The sequence below is a fragment of the Melospiza georgiana genome, chromosome 9 (genome assembly GCF_028018845.1).
Source record: "Melospiza georgiana isolate bMelGeo1 chromosome 9, bMelGeo1.pri, whole genome shotgun sequence".
Taxonomy (NCBI): domain Eukaryota; kingdom Metazoa; phylum Chordata; class Aves; order Passeriformes; family Passerellidae; genus Melospiza; species Melospiza georgiana.
Window position 1 is genome coordinate 16,715,668 of NC_080438.1, and position 13,579 is coordinate 16,729,246.

General features: G+C 38.3%; 1 long non-coding RNA gene across 3 annotated transcripts in view; it reads left to right on the plus strand.

The window, feature by feature from the left end:
• LOC131087055 (uncharacterized) overlaps positions 1–13,579 on the plus strand; it is a 430,836-nt gene that overhangs the window by 156,853 nt on the left and 260,404 nt on the right. For all 3 annotated transcript variants that reach the window (XR_009114830.1, XR_009114831.1, XR_009114832.1), the window contains one exon: positions 4,856–4,968. This is a non-coding gene — a long non-coding RNA (uncharacterized LOC131087055). The remainder of the gene's footprint in view (positions 1–4,855; positions 4,969–13,579) is intronic.

Here is a 13,579-nt window from a genome sequence, read left to right on the forward strand (position 1 = left end):
ACTTAGGAAACTGACCTTTATGTGAACCAACTGCTGGGGTTCATGAAATTTGAACTAAGGCTGAGTTTTAGGAAGACTGTGAAAGAGCTAATATTCTGAAATGCTGACAAAAAGGAATCCACTGTGAAATGAATGCCTGTCTCCTGTCTGACTATCAAAATTAAAGCAGAGAAGTAGAAATTTATTGCCACCTGTCCCAGAGACAAATATGCGAGATAGATGTGCGCTGCTTTCTCCAGGATGACATCTGGAGGAGTGTGGTGGGTTGACCTTGGCTAGAAGCCAAGTGCCCTCCAAGCCACTCTATCAATCCCCTCCTCAGTAGGACAGAGTGGAGGAAAATAAGAAAGGAGAAAATAAGACAGAAAAAACCTCCCATGTCAAGATAAAGGCAGTTTAATAAAGCAAAAGTAAGGCCATGTGCAGAAGGAGAGGAAAACAAAAGATTTATTCTCTACTTTCTATCAGCAGGTGATGTCCAGACACTTCCCAGGAAGCAGGGCTTCAGTACACACAGTGTTTGCTCCGGAAGAGAAATATCATCAGAACGGGTGCTCCCCCGGTTTTTCTCTCTTAGCTTTCATTGCTTTTGTTGCAGCACCAACCTAGCAGTATCTTGGGGTATATAGAGGGGACATCACATACTAATGTCTGTGCAAATCAAATGGTGCGATATCTGAATTTGAGATTTTTCAAGCACAGCATAGAACAATGTGTTGTAGTGACTATTTTCTATATAAATAAACTTTCTATATGACACATCAGTCTTTTAAATATCAATGACTTTAAATTTAATCTCATGCTTCAGAGTACATACCCAGTTTTCCAACACTGATTTTTGGCACATTAGTTTCTGGGATCCAAAGAGAATCCTTCTGGGCTGTTTTAAATCATGCTTGAAGGAAGCAGTTATTCCACGCTAAGTAAAACTTAGGCTGAGATTCTCTCAAGTTTGCTCTCTAGTCTCAGGGAGATTTGAGGCATTATGTTTAGCAAATAGCAAACAGTTGAGACAGATGAGGGCAATCTTCCTCAAAGCTGCTGCGTTAGACTGAGACAAGACTGCATCCATGTACAAATGAAAAGTTTATCTTTGCAAGCAGCAACGCTATAGTTTGAGTATTTTTCAATTAAAAGTTGGATTCCATAGTGCACTGAATCTGTCACAGTGAAAAATGTAGGCTGATTGTTAATAATACTGCTCTATAATTATTGCTATTATACAGTCCAGATACTTCATGAGGGCATGATCCCCTAATTCTATTTGGTTTTGTACAGACCACAGAAGAAGCAATTCCTGAGCTGTAAGGTTGGTAAGCTAAGTATAAGACTCATGCAAGTAGATGCAAGAAGATTTTCTGTTGTGGCTCCTGATGTTGCTGAAACTAATCTGTCACAGTGAGAGCTGCCCCCTTTTAGCCTTAACATTGCACACTCATTCTCGTGTTTTGACATGTCAGGTGTTGAATGACTAAGAGTGAACTTTTTTGTTAAAGAAGGTGGTTTTCAATATTAGAAAAACCCTTTTAAAATATTTTCTTAAATTTATAGAGGGTTTAATAAAGTTTTTCAACACATGATTATTAAAATATATTGCCTTCTTTAAAACAGAAAAATTCAAAAAACCTCAACAAAATACTTTTAATTTAATTTTAGAGTGAAGTAATTACTTGGAGGTGCCTGTGGTATGAAATTCAGAACCTTTTTTCCCAGGGATATATAATTATGGATTGAAGGGAACAAGAAATTGATGTAGACAGGTGTTCTCCCACAGCATCATCCCCCTTAGTGGACTGATGACAAGTGAATACTTGTAGTGGGAGACAAAATTCAAGTTTCAGTGTTTCTTTTCTGGCCAGATGGCTCATAAGGGTTAAAACATATATCTTTGTCTGACCATCCATCTATTTGCCAGAAACACACATTTGGCACTCTTACTGTCTTAGCCGCAAGCTAGACAGCAAGGACCCATTAGAAGACCCTTTTTAGATGCTAGTTGAAATATTTAGATTGAAGAATTTCATTTCACATTGGAATTCTGCTGAAATTTTTCTGCTAAGAGAATAAAATGAGAGAAAGACAGTGCTTTGTCTGTATTCGCTATTTTAAGTTATTGTGTTACTGAGAATCACTGGAGCTCCCATGCAAGAGCAGGGACTTGCCATTTGGCAGCAGTGATAAGCACATCAGGGCACGGCTTTCACTATTGTCAGGAAGGAAGTGTGAAAGTTTGACTAACTAATCAGCTGCTATTAAAAATTAAGTCAGTTTTTACTTGTTTGCTCCAGGGAGAGTTGTTAGAGTTCAGCAGCTAAACTCGTCAGTTTTGCGGATTTTTGAATTTCTTTTTTCTCTGGTGAGATTTAATCTCTTGCTTCTGGATTGCATCACTGAGTGTGGGGGTTGCACCCCTAGAGTGCACCAATATTCCTTTCTTCCCTCCTTCCTTCCCCAGAGCTGCTGAAGCAGAGCAGACTTTTCCTCTAGTGATGCTGCTGGCACACTTAGGCACTTAAACACCAAAACTTAGAGTGAAAATTAACCTGCCAGTTATCTCAGTGACCTTGTTCTGGATCCTGAGACCTCACTTGATTTCAACATGAAGAGGGTAGGAAATGTAATTTGGTAAATTGTATATGGGAACTGGGAGAAAATGGCGGGAAAAAGCTGGAATGATGAGGCTGGGGTGAAGAACAGGAAATACAAGGAAGATTCCCATGAGACAGGGACAGAAAATGCAAATCAGTAAAGAAGGCTGGCAATTGATAGTTGTCCTGGAGAACTGGATCCTAATGTTATGTCTGTTCAGATGGAGAAATCTTTTATTAAAATCTCAGATTAACTGAGGTATATAGTATTTCCGTATTTCTCTTTGGCTGGAGAAGCCCGGAGGCAGGGAAGGACTGAAGGAAGAGCAAAAGGGAGACAGCTCTGCTGTGAGCTGTTTCCAGCTGGGTTTTGCACATGGTAGTTTTTTTTGTGTTTGAATGTCATTTCTGCTAACAGGGACCTGTATCCTCAAAGGATAACAGATCCTAGAAAGGGGAGGACCATTCATGAGCCTGTGCAGAGAAGCCTAGGCCTGCTCCTTGTCTGTGGGCAGGGAGGGAAGGGGAGAAAATGGTGGCTGTCTTCTGCAGCAATAGCTCCCAGGCCTGGAGTGCTCATGTGGAGAGGGTCTCCAGGAGGATGTGTTAGTTGAACACCCTGTGCAGTGTTCCCAGAGATGGAATGCTGGAGCAACACGAGCTGTCAGTGAGGTGAGGCTCAGCACAGGCCATGGCTGGGTGCTCCTGGCCTGCCCAGCCTGAGCTCAGCCTTGGCCAGCAGGAACAGCTCATTTCAAAGAAGGAGCTGGAGGCAAAGCAGCCTGCTGGCCCCACCACTGCTCCTGGAGGAAAAGAGGCTAAAGTTATAGTTTTGTAAATTAGTCATTCTCTGTTTGGATACATGGGCATAGTTTGCTGTTGTATCTTTAATGAAAATATGGGCTGTTAAACTGCTCTTTTGCAAGTTGGAGAATTAAGTTTCTTGTTTTAGCCCCAGAAAACTTAGTGTAATTACCCCTCAGTTCATTTTGATGGCTTGAGTTTTTGTTGTAATTCCCATGAATTTAAACCCAACCCTCGCTGCTGCCAATGGCAACAGGATTACGCTCATGTCAGCTGACCCAGAAGAAGTGTGTTTTCATTACCCCACAGAGGTATGCTCTGATTTAGTGAAGTACTTCATAACCACAATAGGTCAATAGGAAGTACACTTGAACAACTACAGTGTTGCATGATGCTGAATAGTAAGGAGAAACAGCGTTAGGCATCTCAGAAGAACCCAGGATGAACAGATATTTTTAACCTTATTAGCTCTGTGCCTCAGCTTCCCACTTGTAAAATGGTTTACAATTAAATGAACCAAAGGGTTGTTCTGAAAATAAATTCATTAATGTTTGAGAATTATTCAGATACTATGCCATGGAGTGCAATAGACTATCCCACAAGTAAATGAAAATTCTCTGTTCTGTAAAATACATTTTGAAGCAAATATGAACTGAGGAAGATGGAGGACCACCCTCTGAACAGTGAGAATAACAAAAATACTGAATAACTGCCCTGTTCCTTTGTTAAGCACCATCTACCTTGTTTTTGGACTGAAGTGATTATTTCCTGGGGGAAAAATTAGTAATGTATAATTTAAGTCCATATTGCAAATCCTGAATTTAAGGGAATAAAATAAGATTGTATGAGTGTTAGGTCCTGCCTCAGTTGCTGCCATGAGCCACCTTTTTTCCCACATTTATTAACTTTGCTTGTTTGCAACAGCACTGCTCCTTTAAGCTAGAGGTTTTTTATATAAGTTTATCTATCTATCTATCTATCTATCTATCTATCTATCTATCTATTCTTCAAAGTCAAGTTACCAATTGAATTAATTCCATGAGGAGTCCTTACAGCGTGTCTGGATATTGAAATAGCTTAAAAAAATCTGAAGCAGCCTATGAAAAAATTGAGATAAAAATTAAAAGTAAAATCAGTTAAATTTGATAGTTGGAGGTAATTTTCTGTATCACACCTGGGAATTCAGAGGTGGAACAGCCATTACTGCTGGTGGTAGTGTCTGGCCTAAACCTCTACATTGCACTGTATATCTTCACAAATCTAAATATATGAAGTGCGCTAAAAGATGTATCAAAATCTTCTGGTGCAAAAATTACTTTTTGGACTATGCTGTTGTGGAAAGCCTGGGCTCTTTTAGCTGTGCATCCCTCAGGAAGGTATAAACAAGATAAAATTGTTGTTGTTTTTTTTCCTAACTGCTCTTAGTTTACATGTTCACTTTGCACCAATAAATGCTTTTACAGACACAAGCTTTGAGGCCATGTGGTTGAATCCAAGATTTATCCTCCATCCCTGGACCAGAGACATCCCCATGAGCCTTCATCCTTTGCCTGGTACCAGCCGTGGGGTGAAATGGGTAAGAGCATGTTTTAGGTAGCTGCACAGATGGTGTTTCCTAACCAAACCTTGCATTGTCTCCAGGCTAAATGGAGGGAGAAGGTGACTGCCACATCATGGCCACTTTTATGCCAACAAAGAGGATTCTGTTTAAGTGCCTTCCCTTAGGGTCTCGACCTGTAAAATCTACTCTTAAAGACAGATTAATAAGGCAAGGGCATGAACTGTTAGTAGGCAAATTATCTATCCATCTGACCCAGGTAGTTTCACATAAAGAGAGATGAGAGGCACCATCAGATAAAACAAGCCAATGTTTCATTTCTATCCTGGTATTTCTGAGTGTGTTTTAAAGGAAATTAGAGCCAAAGTATTAGACTATGTTTCTCTGGTTTAGTTATGTTAATGCACTGCAATGCAGTTATATTTTGGAATTTTTATGTGACCTTACTGATTTGTGCTGTTTTATTGTTATTAAAAGTATTTTAGTTATATTGATAATTAAGTCAGATTAGGTTGTGAAGACTTCCTGACACATAATAAACCTTTTTACTATTTTTGATACTAGAACAGAAAATTAAAGAGATTCTATTTCTGAAATAGTAAAAGAGAGTCTTATCTTTCCAAAATCTATGTTGATTCAAAACAGCTCATGGAAATAATGTAAATAGAGCACAGTACAACTGAGGAAATGCTGGAAATGGAACGTTATATTCATTGGCTTATGTTTCTCAGCAGTGCCTGTGGAGTGGCCATAAGTATGCTCTGGAGGAAGGCAAAGCTTGAACTCACTCACTGCCCCTGTGTCTTTCTCAGGAGGATTTAGCTAATCAATAGATATGTAGATGTGGGAATTTTGGCAACTTCACTGAAAGCGTGATCTGCTTGATTTAACTGATCATTTGAAGTAAGCCGACTTCAAAATAATTTATGTTGAGAGCTGTTTGTGCAGCAGCAACTTGTGAAAAATGTGCCATTTGCTTAGAAAACCGCCACAGTTCAAGACTAAAAATACCATACAGTATTGGTTGATTTGTTCAGGAAACTTTTCTTTCAAATTTGTTGCTAGTTCATGCTCAGAAGATATATGCTAACTGGTCTGGTCTACTGAAACACAAATGTCTAGCTGGGAAGAAAAAACTTGTATCAGCTGGGCAGATATAATTAAAGTTTGAGGCTTACTTCATACCCAGGTGGAGACTTTGAGAGACTTAAGGGAATTTAGTGCTAATCCAAACCTAGTATCTCCCAACTGACGACATGATGGGCAGCATGGAACTGTAATTGGAAGGGCATTGGAGGGGGACCTGGAGAGATTATAGAGGAGCGAGAAGAGAGGATTAGACAAGCACAGGAATAAGTACAGCAACTTCAGAAAATTACCTAATGCAATGCAGTCCTTGTGTCTTTGTGATATTCAGAATCCTAGGCTTGTCAGAGAATACAATACCACACACCTTGCAGTTCTGTTCTAGAAATCTGCATCTGAGAATGCCAACTGTCAAAGCCTTTACAGGCTAAAGGAAGCTGCTTAGGGAGATGTAGGCAGTTCAGCTGACAATGCCTCCTCTTAATCCTGCCATATATTAGCATCATCTATCCTTATCTCCAGATCTGTCAAAACAGGCCAAGTGATCAAACTTCAGGATGCTCATCCATGCATCATGTGTCACATGGCCTCAAAGACATGGGGCTCTGTGATCTACCAGCGCCCACAGATCTTGCTTAATGTTCACAGAGACTCTGAAAGGAGTTTTTGGGAAGATTCCCTTTAATTGAAATGGCATCTTCCCCCTCTTAGAATTCCTCTCTACCACGTCATATATATTCCAACAAGTGCTCAGGAGCTACTGCTAGGGATTAAGTCAAAGCTTGCAAGCATGTGAATCCTCCTTTTATGACTTTGACTCCATCTCATTTTCCTTATGTTGCTTTCACATTATCTTCATCTCTTCCAATACTGCTTTACTTTACTTTTATTGGTGCTTTTTTCCTTTATCCTGTCCCCTCAAATAATTTATTTCCTGTCTTTGATTTGGAATGGATCTGTATGCTCTTCTCTTACTGCCAGTCTTCTTGCCCCTACCTGATGATTAGCAGTCTTTTCTAGGCACACTGTGAATACAATTTGGCATGCAGCAGAGCACCAGTCTCAAGGAGCAGACACAGCCCAGAGGAACAGCCTGGGACATGCAGTGAAACCAGATGAAATCCAGTATGACCTCCTGAGATCCCAGTTAGAAAAGGAAGATTTTTAAATTAAATATTGCATTACAAGGTGAGGAAAGGAAGCTAATGAAGTCTGTTCCCTTAGAATAAGGGGACATATTTTTTCTTATTTTGCTATTACACTAATTTTTAAAGAAGTTGCAGATGAAAAATGGTGTCACTCTAGTTGATCCAAGAAGACAGACAGAAATTTCGAATCATCTGATAGCTCCAATTAGGGAAGAAATTGAGATGGGTAATTCTGTGAAGTAATCTTTCTAGTTGATAAAATCCTGTTGTGCTTGCACATAGAAACATCAGCCAGCCAGAAACAGTTCCTCTGTTCTTATCACCAAACTCCATGTAGCAGCATGGCCAGGACATTCTCTAGACTCCTCTGATCTTACACAAACCCAGGCTTGCGTTCTGCTCATTGCTTACATGCCTCCATCATGCCTTCAAGCAAGATTCAGCAAAAGCATTCTTTTAGATCATTTTATTTTCTGAAGTTTTGTCTTTTTTTTTCCTTTGTTTGGTTTGGTTTGGAATTTTTTTTGTATGCATTTTTTCTTCCTTTCTTCTTTTACAACTATGCTGTGAATCTTTCAGATGGCTTAAGGAAGCATATGCAGCTAACAATGTCCTACTTTTTGCCTTAAAGTGCTGCCTACATTTTATGTATGTCTCTCTGTCTCAGCTACACCTTAAACACACTGATTTTTAAAAATCTTTTGCAGTGATAGAGCCCAAAATTTATCAGGAAAGGTTCAGTTTCCACCCCAATCCTGTTGAGTAGTCCTATGTTCAGGAGAGATTCCTAGGCCTGGAGTGATGGGGATTTTTCATCAATGTTGTCACATTGTACTATTGGGAATGACGTAATAGCTTGGCTAATTAAATTCTAGTAATATGCACTTACGTGGCTGATCAGTACTAAAGCTATTCATTTTATAACATTTTAATCTTTAAAATGTTAGAAAAGCTATTTGAAATGAGTGGCTTACTGTAAATGAATGGACAGAGACCACAGTCAATAAGTAAAGTGCTCATTCACCAAAGTGCTTTAGCAAGGTTATATTTTGTTAAGGATTTTAAAGCTGGACATAGTGTTGAATTGAAGCCCATCAGCCATTTCTGTCATTTATTTAGATTTACTAAATGATCTGAAAAGAGACTGAAATGCCAGCAAAAGGGGTTGGGCAGAGGGACTACCAGACCAGTCCTCAGCTCTCCTACTGATGTGTTTTGGATGTCATTGAAAGCAAACTGCATCACATTATCTGACCCACACCTTACATCAAAGCCTTGCCTTTATGTTCTGTTGCTTTGAATGTGAATTGATACAGTATATGGCATGGGACTTGTGTTGCCCCATAAGAAGATGGAATGTAACCCAAATCCACACTTAGATGATGCTGGTACTGCTTGGAATTAGCAATTGTTTGGCTTGAAATCTTTGTCAGCAACTTTCCTGCAAATGTAACAACCACTTGTTAGTGACATTTGGGAGAGGAATACACAGGATAAAACATGAGTCAGCCCACAGCATGTAACTTTTCAGCTAATGTTTATTAAATATTATCTTTGTTTCAAAGCAGTGCACTGGAAGAACATTGAAATGACTTCAAAGCTTCAGTGATAATTTTTGTGTTGTATTTTAACAATGTGTTTTATCACTATAGCTTGCTATAGATTTGCTTCAAATATTAAATAGACTCTGGATATAGTAGTTAGCTGAATTGTTTATGGGATCAAAATCAAACTAAACGTTCAGAAAATTTTCAGCAAGAGATTCCAGTTAATGAAAGCACCATTTGTGATGTGCTAAAACATGTATACACATAGGTATTGCCCCATTTATCAGACATGAGAGCTAATTACCTCATCCACTGCTATATTTCTTCCATCCTCTGCATTTCAATTCCCAATATTAACACATAGGTGGTCAAGCTGACCATTGAATAGCCTACATGAGCATGAATGCATTAAATAATTTAATGTTAGAAGAGTTTATTAAACTGCCACATTCTAATCAGCATGCGTACCTGCCTTCATTAATCTTGCACTGGTCCATGGTGTGTCTCCACAGCCGCCATAGAGTGTGCTAATGTTAATAGGAGCTCTTAACAAACAGGATCAGTTAATCAAGGAAAATTTACTATTAGCCACATGACCATGCATACTGAAATCTAATTACAATCAGATTTAACCTCTTCATTACTGTATTCATCCAAATATTTTTGTTATCACTTGTGATACTAAAGTATTCCAAACTGAGACATGGTTATACTCATTTGAACAGGAAATACTTACATCAACTCACATTTATTAAAAAGGGAGACTTTCTTTTTGCCATGTGTTCAGTGTATAATGTTATATGGGTTATATTTATTGCCAAAAGTAGGAAAACTAGTACCGCATTTTCTCACCCAAAACCTGGCTACAGAAATGATTGCTAGAACAGAATGTTGAAAAATAATCTTTACTATTCTGGATTAATTCAGATAGAATTTACCACTTGGTAAATTGTCAGTTAACTCTGGATTTGGTTGTTATAACTGAGAATATACAGGGGATTTAGCAGACAAAGTGTTTAAAGTTATTAAGCAATGCTCTTCTTTCTGATATGCATTGAACATTATTTTATACTTGGCTATTTCCATTAGATCTTAGACTGTGATAAGCAATTTAGCTCCATCAGAGGCCATGATTCTTGAGCTAGTTCACAGAATGAGAAAGGTTAGAAGGGACCTCTAGAGACTTAGTTCTTGATAAAGAAAGGGTAAATGGAGATAATTCTGTTTTAGAGCTATCGATTTATATTTATTTTATTTATTTTATTATATTATTTTTAAATGTTCTTTTTCTGTATGCAGAGTAGACAGTATTAGTTCAGGGCACAGAAGGTGAAGTGTGTTTCTTTAATTAGGAATGTGCACAACATTTTGGGTGAAAAAGTAATATATTTTAAACCACAATAGAGGTTAGAATTCTGAACTATATTAAACTGATGAGAGGGTTGTTTGCATGGTTCATTGATTGTTCCATGGTTTGCATGGGTTCCTTGGCTGAGAAGCACCAATCACAGCACCTCTGGTGCATGGTAGGAAGTGGGAATTGGATCTTAGCCTTTCTGACCTTTGGCTATGGATGACCACCAGCCTTGGGGACACTACTGAGCCCTGCATTAGTCTCAATCACCATATGGTGTTTGCCATCACACCTCTCTCTTCTCTTCTTCCTCACCCCTTCTCCATTATTCCTCCTTCTCCTCCACTCTGTTGTTTAACTGAGTAATTTCTTTAATGGATATAAAGTCCTGGAATTGTTTCATCTGTGAAAAATCAGTTTATTGAAAATCTGCTTTTTGGTGTACACTGCTCCATACCAGTGGTAAATATAGGGGTTCTTTTGAGCTAGGGTAAGCCAGCCCAAGTCAGGATGGTAGAGCTGAGTCTAGGAAGGAAGAACATGCTAAGGCAGATTTTTTTTTCTTTTTTCTCTCCCTTATACTGTTCTAACACTCTTTTCTCCACTTCCTTGTCTCTTGGATTACTCTTCTTACCTTACTAGCACTCTTAATCCAAGGTATGCCAAAGCACTCCTTTGAGGGTGCATAAGTGTTTGGGTCGTTTTGCACCTGTTCTCTGAAAGACTTCTCTATTGCAAATAGGTTTTTTATTTTTGCAACTGTAAGTTAATATTGCTTAATGTTCTTGATAGATGGCCCTCACCATTATTGTGCCATACATAAAGCTGGGACAACCAATTAGCAGTTAAGAACAAGGACTCTTTCATCCTCTCCTGTCCTGTCATTTTCTAGTATTATTCTCTGTATTGATGTTTCAGCTTCATTCTTGATACAAACTAAGGAACTCAATGAATTGAATTTTTTATGGGTGCCAAAGACCAGATGAGTCTCTGTGTTTGCTCTGGCACTAAAGCCTCTCTATGCACTTTTTAAGGTGTATGATTGCATTTGGAATGAAGGTGTGACTGTCATTTGCTGCAATACATGTACTCTGAAGGCATCATTCACAGTAGTTGCTGAATTTAGGGGAAAGTGCTACATTTTTAGGTCATTTGCAGAGAAACTGTGGGATGAAGACAATTTGACTATTGTGCATGGCATGCAGTGATGTGAGACAGAAGGGATTTCTTTCAACTTAGCTGAAATGTAGTTACATCACTGTGTTCTTTAGCATGTCCAACATTCTAAAATATAACATTTAGGGACTGTATTAGCATCTGGTGTACTGAACAAATCCAATAGCACTGTCAGAACTAAACAGCAGAATAAACAACATAATGAGAACAAGATCTGATTCTTCATTTGTAGAATATCCTTCCTCTGCACTGCTTTTTTTTGTACTTCTTCTGCTTTCGATTGCAATTGCTGTAAAAATCTGTCCACAAAAGAGAATGCTGATAACTTGCTAAATGTACAAATCCAGCATGATAGAAGAATTTAATGCAATAGTATATGACTCAAATATAATGTAGTTTGGAAATGTCATATGATAATCCTACATAAAACCCTATTCATCAAAAGGCTTCTGCTGTCAGGTCATGATGATGCTTTGATTATTTTACACATTATTTACACTAGATAGAGTTAGAAGGCATATTCTATGCATGATTCAAGATGAAAAGTAATCCTCTAAAAGAGAGGGTGTATTCTTTGTACAGATGTTAATTTTGATCATAGGAAAGGAGGGAGAAGTACTAATAAAATTGGTCAGGACATAACAGTATTTTGAAATTACTCTTAAAAAGCGAATGGATGTATAATGTGAAAGTATTTTTAAAAATTTAACATTACATTAAAGTAGCTGCCTGAGTTCTGTGACTGGGAAATTGTAAGCTAAAGGAGATATGACATTTGCTGTAATGAAATCAGGATAGCTAGAAAAAATGTCTGAAAAGGTCCTAGACTGAGGAAAAGAAGGACAATTCAGCAAGATTTGTGGCATCATATATTATGTGATGGTACCGAGCTTATAGCAGCTGTCTAACATTGGAAATGTGAGTTTATCAGTGCAACTGAATAAACAAAACCAAAATATGTAGAAATGACCCTGAGTCCTGGTACTGTGTGTGCTGACCACTGCTGGAAAGGACAGGTTCTGTGGCAAGCAGTGTAGGGAGAAATGTCAGGTATTCCTTAAGTGATCAGAGAATTGACCTGGAGGTCTGAGAATTGCAGGCAAAACCTATGAATATGATAGAGATGACACAACCCTTCCCCTTCCCCTTCCCCTTCCCCTTCCCTCAATGCCTTGCTGTGCTCTGCATTGCATTTTGAATAACAGGTTTTTCTTCTAACATCTCCCTATAAGGAACAGGTGATGTGTGTTGTCCTGTAGATTCACTGTTCATTTGTTTGGATTCACCTGGGCTCTGTGGACTGTTGGTTTCCACAGGAAACCTAAAATAGCTGATGCAATTTCCCCTTTTAAAGCATCTCTTGAGATTTAGTGTTTCCCTCTATCCCTGACTTAACAAGCAGAATTCTACCTGCCTAGGCTGATAAATATTGACCTTGTAATGATGACAATGAAATTGTATTTTGCCATAAGGATTTTAAGTAAGTGTGCTTTATGCAAAACTTCAATTTATAATCTATATATCAGGAGAAAGTGATTAATTAAAATCATAAGCTTTTTCTTAATTATATATAGGAGTTCTAACAGTCTACTGCCATATTTTACAAGTAAAACACTAAAAAGTGTTTTCACTTAATATTGATGTGTTTTTATTATCATGTTTGCTGAATTCCCTCCCCACATTAAATAACAGAAAAAATAAAATGGGGCATAAAGAGTTTTAGAAAATTAATGCTATAGGGAATTTGCTGAAGGAGCTGGAAGGCCAGATTAAAACATTTTCCAGACCTGCTGAGAGCTTATCTTAAAACATGACCAAGATAATTGTTTTATTTTCCTCTCCTGAAACATCTGGAATAAGTTCCTAAAGAGATAAGAAGTGTATGCACAAAGTGCAACTGTAGCACAGTGTTACACTCCCACATAGCTTTTCATTTAATGTGTTTCAACTACCACCTGGCCAAACAGAGATGAAAATATAGTGAAACATGTTCAAGCTCGAAGAATTGTTCAATCTTTTGTTATTCCCTACCACTCCTCACATGATTTGTCTCCTGCTTCTTTTTCTCAAGGGCTAAATGTTGCAGGGAATCACAGTTCCTACTCAGCAGAGTAACCACAACAAAGCTCTTCTGGAAATGAAAGCTACATCCAGCCTCCTCTGCTTTTATCTGTAAATGAAACACACTCTAAGCCTGTATCTGTTGTTGGAGGCTGTAATATCTAGGAGAGTTAGGCACCCTTTTATAAATCTCATCTTGGAAATCCCATCTGAGGAGAATTATTTCCTTATTCTTTATGATTATAAGGCATTAACAG